This window comes from Sapajus apella, unplaced genomic scaffold (genome assembly GCF_009761245.1).
Source record: "Sapajus apella isolate SASKATOON/1434 unplaced genomic scaffold, GSC_monkey_1.0 scaffold5, whole genome shotgun sequence".
Taxonomy (NCBI): domain Eukaryota; kingdom Metazoa; phylum Chordata; class Mammalia; order Primates; family Cebidae; genus Sapajus; species Sapajus apella.
Window position 1 is genome coordinate 29,529,900 of NW_022436945.1, and position 6,438 is coordinate 29,536,337.

General features: G+C 47.1%; 1 non-coding gene across 1 annotated transcript; it reads right to left on the reverse strand.

Moving 5' to 3' along the window:
* Positions 1 to 5,423: 5,423 nt before the first annotated feature.
* Positions 5,424 to 5,530, reverse strand: LOC116548874. The gene has a single exon (XR_004267586.1). It is a non-coding gene; the product is annotated as a U6 spliceosomal RNA (small nuclear RNA).
* Between the last annotated feature and the right edge of the window lie 908 nt (positions 5,531 to 6,438).

Below are 6,438 nucleotides of genomic sequence, written 5' to 3' on the forward strand. Positions count from 1 at the left end.
GAGGGAGAGAAGGAGAGGCAGAGGGGAGGGAGAGAAGGAGAGGCAGAGGGGAGGGAGAGAAGGAGAGGCAGAGGGGAGGGAGAGAAGGAGAGGCACAGGGGAGGGAGAGGGAGGAGGGAGATGGTGGCTTGGCCAGTGTTTCTAGCTTGCATCATATTGTGGAGACTTGACAAGTGCAATTTTCTGCCTGTGGTGAAGGGAAGAGGCAGAAGCAGAAGAGAAAGAGCAGGGCCTTAGGCAGGTGTAGGTACAGCGCTGCCAGCCTGCAGGACATCTTTGTGAGAGTCAGAAAATGGCGCCCGCTCTGCCTGCACACGCCCTGTGCCAGCACAGAGCTTTGGCGAGCCCAGCACAGCTAGGTTTCAGTCTCCACTGTCCCCTCTGTCTTGTTCAGTGAACAGCCTGTGCAACTGTGACCAGCAGCCCTGACTGGAGGAAGACTCATCCCAAATGGTGTGGAAGAAGAGGGCTCACAAGAGACTGAAATAAGAAGAGGGGAACTGCCCTTGGCTATGGCTACAGTATTCGCTGGCTATAAATTCACTCTGTCCGTTTCCAGAGAGCCTGACTATGAGGCAATCACTCTTACTCACTGAGTACAGCTCATTACTTTCTCCACTGAGGCATCCACCAAACCCTGCAAAATCTAGTTAATTGCTCCCTTGTCTCTTCCACCAAACTGGACTCTGTCTTTGTTTCTATAAACCAAAAGGTATCTAAGCCAGGTCTCAATCAATTTAGAAAGTTTATGTTTTCAAGGTTAGGGATCTGCTTGTGACACAGCCTTGGAAGGTCCTGACAACATGTGCCCAAGGTGGTCGGGACACGTCTTGCTTTTTTGTTGCTGTTGCCCAGGCTGGAGTGCAGTGGCGTGATCTTGGCTCACTGCAACCTCTGCCTCCCGGGTTCAAATGATTCTCCTGCCTCAGCCCCCTGAGTAGCTGGGATTACAGTCATGCACCGCCATGCCCAGCTAATTTTGTATTTTTTTTTTAATACTAGAGATGGGGGTTTCTCCATGTTGGTCAGGTTGGTCTCAAACTCCCAACCTTAGGTGATTGGCCTGCCTCAGCCTCCCAAAGTACTGGGATTACAGGTGTGAGCTACCATGCCCAGCCACATCTTGCTTTTATGCATTTTAGGGAGACATGAGACATCATCAATGCTTGTAACATGTACATTGGTTTAGTCTGGGAAGGCGCGACAACTTGAGGCGGAGGCTTCCAGGTCACAAGCAGTTAAAAGACAAAAGGCTGCAGTTGACTCTTTGGAGTCCTTGATGAGCCTTCCACCGAATACAAAATTTAGCCTGGCTCAGTGAATCTGCAATTTGACATAAACAATAGGGCAGAGGAAGCAATCAGATATGCATTTGTCCCACTTGAGCCTCAGAGGGATGACTTTGAGTTCTGTTCTGTCTGTCCTTTGTCCACAGGAATTTCGTTGTGGGCAAATTGTGAGGGAGCTGTTAAAATTTGTGCTCTGAATGAAGAGATCTCCCAAACAGGCTTTGTGGGAGCAACATGGCTGTTTATTCACCTGGGTGCAGGCGGGCTGAGTCAGCGGAGGGCGGTGGGATAGGGGCTGGTTTTACAGGTTTGGGGCGGGCAGTGGAAAGTTACAGAAGTTACAGTTTAGGGCAGTTTTTTGCAAGCTGGGAGGGGGTCGTAGGGTGTGCAGTCACGAGGTTGACCCAGGTCCACTGCAAAGTCCAATGGCCTTGTCAATTGAGGTGGGAATAAGAAACAATAGAAGAATGTCTCAGGTTGGTTAGGAGCCGCAGGGTTCTAACTAACCTGAGAATTCTCCCGTTTTTCATGATCTTCCAGCTCCTTCAGGTTTTCTAATTCTGGGAGGCCCTCCAGAGGTGTCTGGTGCACGTCACGGGGATTGCCCTAGCGTCGATGGCGCCATCAGTCAGCCTGAAAGACCTTACAGGAGCTAGCTTATTTAGGAATCACGTGGGAGGCAAGTTCGTCTGACATAGTTCGCAGCTTGTCTTTCCCTTGGCTTTGTGATTTTGGGGTCTCAAGATTTATTTTCCTTTCACATTTCCATTCCTGTATTGTTCTTTTTTTACTTCCCATTGTTACAGGAAGGGAGTACCCATCCAGACCCCAAGAGAGGGTTCTTGGTTCTCTCGCAAGAAAGAATTTAGGGTGAGTCCCTAGAGTGAAGTGAAAGCAAATTTATTAGGAAAGTAAAGGAATGAAAGAATGGCTACTCAGAGACAGAGAAGTCCTGAGGGCTGCTGGTTGCCTATTTTTATGGTTATTTCTCGATGATATGCTAAACAAAGGGTGGATTAGTCATGCCTCCCCTTTTTAGACCATACAGGGTAACTTCCTGAGGTTGCCAGGCATTTGTAAACTGTTGTGGCGCTGGTGGGAGTGTAGCAGTGAGGACGACCAGAGGTCACTCTTTTTTTTTTATTTTTTATTTTTAGACGGAGTTTTGCTCTTGTTACCCAGGCGCGATCTCGGCTCACCGCAACCTCCGCCTCCTGGGTTCAGGCAATTCTCCTGCCTCAGCCTCCTGAGTAGCTGGGATTACAGGCACACGCCACCATGCCCAGCTAATTTTTTGTATTTTTAGTAGAGACGGGGTTTCACCATGTTGACCAGGATGGTCTCGATCTCTTGACCTCGTGATCCACCCACCTCGGCCTCCCAAAGTGCTGGGATTACAGGCGTGAGCCACCGCGCCCGGCGACCAGAGGTCACTCTTATGACCATCTTGGTTTTGGTGGATTTGGGCCGGCTTCGTTACTGCACCCTGTTTTATCATCAAGGTCTTTATGACCTGTATCTTGTGCTGACCTTCTATCTCATCCTGTGACTTAGAATGCCTTAACCATCGGGGAATGCAACCCAGTAGGTCTCAGCCTCATTTTACCCAGCCCCTACTCAATATGACGTTGCTCTGGTTCAAATGCCTCTGACATCAGGAAGAGGCTTCCTGTAGTTCAGAATAAAATTTCTACCCCCACACTTTCTGCTGCGAATATTCACTACCTCTTCTAGGAAAGCTCTGGTGCCTGATTCTGCTGAAAGCATCTTTTTTCTCCCACTGCCCCCCACCCCTTATCAAATGACCTCTCAGAAAGAAGATACAAAGGGAAGGGAACATGAGAGTGGAGAAATGTTGCCTAGCCACATACAATTTCTTGCTTCAATTCATTGTCTTCTTGGAGAGACTATCAAAGGCTTTCATCAGAGTCTCAAGAGTCCATGACCCCAGAATTTTAAGAGCTGCTGATACAAAACGCTTCATAAAATCCTCTAAGAAAAGGGCACAGAAAGTTCAGGAAGGGTTTATTACATTTATTTTATCCCACTGTCTGATTTTTGGCAGGTTATTTAATTAATTAATTAATTTAACCATGAGCATGAACAGTGTTGCTTATTTTCCTGACTGCCTTAGATGGTCCCGAGACTCATATTATTCTAATTGCCAACTAGAGGCCATCCCATTCTTCAGCCTGCCACCCCCCAAGCTACCCTCCATTGTGTGCCCAGAGTTGTAATCCAAGCAGCTCTGGGGTTAAAAGCCTCCAGTCCCACCTATATGGCCTTCTCTTGCTCTGTACCCAAGCCACCCTTCCACCGTTGCCAGGCTGGCTAATGTGCTACCCATGTAAACCAAAAGTAACATGTTAAGTCGCTCAACAGACTGCATTGAACCCCTCTTCCTGGCCAAGGGAATTCCAAAGTAAACCTGAAAAGTTAGTTCAGGCCATGGTGGAAAGAGGGGTGGACACGCCACATTATACCCTCCTTTCTTTGGAATTCAGGCACAACTGACCAGCATCAGCATTAAAACACCATCCTGGGCAACAGAAGGAGGCCTGGCCTCGAAAATAAACAAAACAATGCTGGGCGCGGTGGCTCGCGCCTGTAATCCCAGCACTCTGGGAGGCCGAGGCAGGTGGTTCACCTGAGGTCAGGAGTTTGAGACCCACCCTTACCAACATGGTGAAACCCCATCTCTACTAAAAATACAAACTTAGCTGGGAGTGGTGGCACATGCCTGTAATCCCAACTACTTGGAGGCCTGAGGCAGAAGAATCACTTGAACCCAGGAGGCGGAGTTTACGGTGAGCCGAGATCATGCCCTTGCACTCTAGCCTGGGCAAGAAGAGGGAAACTCTGTCTCAAAAAAAAAAAAATAGATAAATAACAACATTGAAAAACATGAAAACAGAGTTCTTAAGACTGACAAAGGCCGGGCGTGGTGGCTCACGCCTGTAATCCAAGCACTTTGGAGGCCAAGGTGGGCGGATCACCTGAGGTCGGGAGTTCAAGACCAGCCTGACCAACATGGTGAAACCCTACCTTTAAAAAAAAAAAGACTGACAAAACAGGCTTTTGTAGCAATAAGATACCAAATTCCAACCTAACTCTAGTATAGTGCCACATGTCAGACAGCAGGCCCTAAAGGAAATTATTTTATCCCCAAATATGTTTATTTGATGTATTTAGATATGGCCGCACAAAGTCGTCTCTTGTGGGAGAAATGTATGTCTGGTCTCGAACTCATGGGATCAAGCGATCCTCCCACCTCAGCTTCCCAAAGTGCAGGAATTATAGGTGTGAGCCACCTCACCTGGCTGAAATTTACATTCTGTATGGTTTTTTTGGATCCTGAAGAGATTAGCTGAGAGTCTGGCACCTTTTAAAGGTCTGAATAGGAAACATTTGCCATCTATTGCCTCTAAGGGTGTCCACCAATGAGACTTCATCTAAATAATAAGAATTTCATCTCCACAATTTCTTATTTTAACCCAGACACTCCTTTGTATTGATTCTGGGTGTTTAGATAAGAATTTAACTCTCGAACAATTGCCAAACAAAAAAATCTCTGAATCCACTTATGACCTAGAAGTCCTCTGAAGACCTCCACTTTGAGTTGTTTGGCCTTTCTGAACTGAACCAATGTATACCTCACATGTATTGACTGATGTCTGCTTGTAACTCTCCTGAAATGTAGAAAATCAAGCTGTAACTCAACCACAGGAGCACATGTACTCAGGACCTCCTAGGGCTGTGTCCTGGGTCATGGTCCTCACATTTGGCTCAGAATAAATCTCTTAAAATATTTTAGAGTTGGCTGGGCGTGGTGACTCATGCCTGCAATCCTAGCACTTTGGGAGGCCGAGGCGGGCGGATCACGAGGTCAGGAGATAGAGACCATCCTGGCCAACATGGTGAAACCCCGTCTCTAAAACACGCCACCATGCCTGGCTAATTTTGTATTTTTAGTAAAGACAGGGATTCGCCATTTTAGCCAGGCTGGTCTCCGACTCCCGACCTCTGGTGATTCGCCTGCCTCGGCCTCCCAAAGTGCTGGGATTACAGGTGTGACCTACTTCGCACAGCCTGAACCTGCTTTTATTATTATTATTATTATTATTTTATTTAAAAAAATACATGGAACGCTTCATGAATTTGCGTGTCATCCTTGCGCAGGGGCCATGCTAATCTTCTCTGCATCGTGCCAATTTTAGTATATGTGCTGCCGAAGCGAGCACTGAACCTGCTTTTTAATCACCATCCACAACAGGAGCATCACAGCCATCTCGCTCTAGGCCATCACTCATGATGTCCTTGTCACCCATTCTTCTTGGTTCTCTAGCTCCTCTGTATCATCTGAGGTCAGCTCTTCTGGTGAGGAACCCTGAATCTGTGTTCCAAAGCACTCCATTTTCCCTATCAGATACAACACTGTGTGCTCCAGTTCTCTACCTCCATCTCTCTCACTTGTCTGTGAGCTTCTTTAGAACAGGGCTTGAATCTTGTTCACAGGTGTCTGCCCAGTGTTCCCAATGGTCCCTGGAACATAGTCTGTACATAAGAAATGAGTGTTGAATAACTGAAGCCTTCTCTGACAATTGTATGTCTCCAAATTTTTAATATGTTTATTGTTTCTACCAATGACTGATGATCAGAATTACTGGGAGAGTTCTTATGAAATACAAATTTTCAGAGCTCTGTCCCAGCTCTACCAAATTACAGTGTAGAGGGGAGGAACCTCGAATCTATTTGTCCACAAAGTTCTCCAGTCTAGTTTGCTTTATATTAGTGATATAGGAGTTAAGAAGAAATCGCTTAGGCAGATTGCAAGGGAGTCCTCAGTAAGCCTTCTATTTTTATTGTTTAATTTTTTTTCTGTTTTTGAGACAGTCCTGCTGTTGTCGCCCGGGCTGGAGTGCAATGGTGTGATCTTGGCTCACTGGAACCTCTGCCTCTTGGGTTCCAGCGATTCTCCTGCCTCAGTCTCCCAAGTAGCTGAGATTACAGGCACCGGCACCATGCCCGGCTAATTTTTCTATCTTTAGTAGAGACGGGGTTTTGCCATGTTTGCCAGGCTGGTCTCGAATTCTTGACCTCAGGTGATCCGGCCCTCACCGGCCTCCCAAAGTGCTGGAATTAAAGGCGT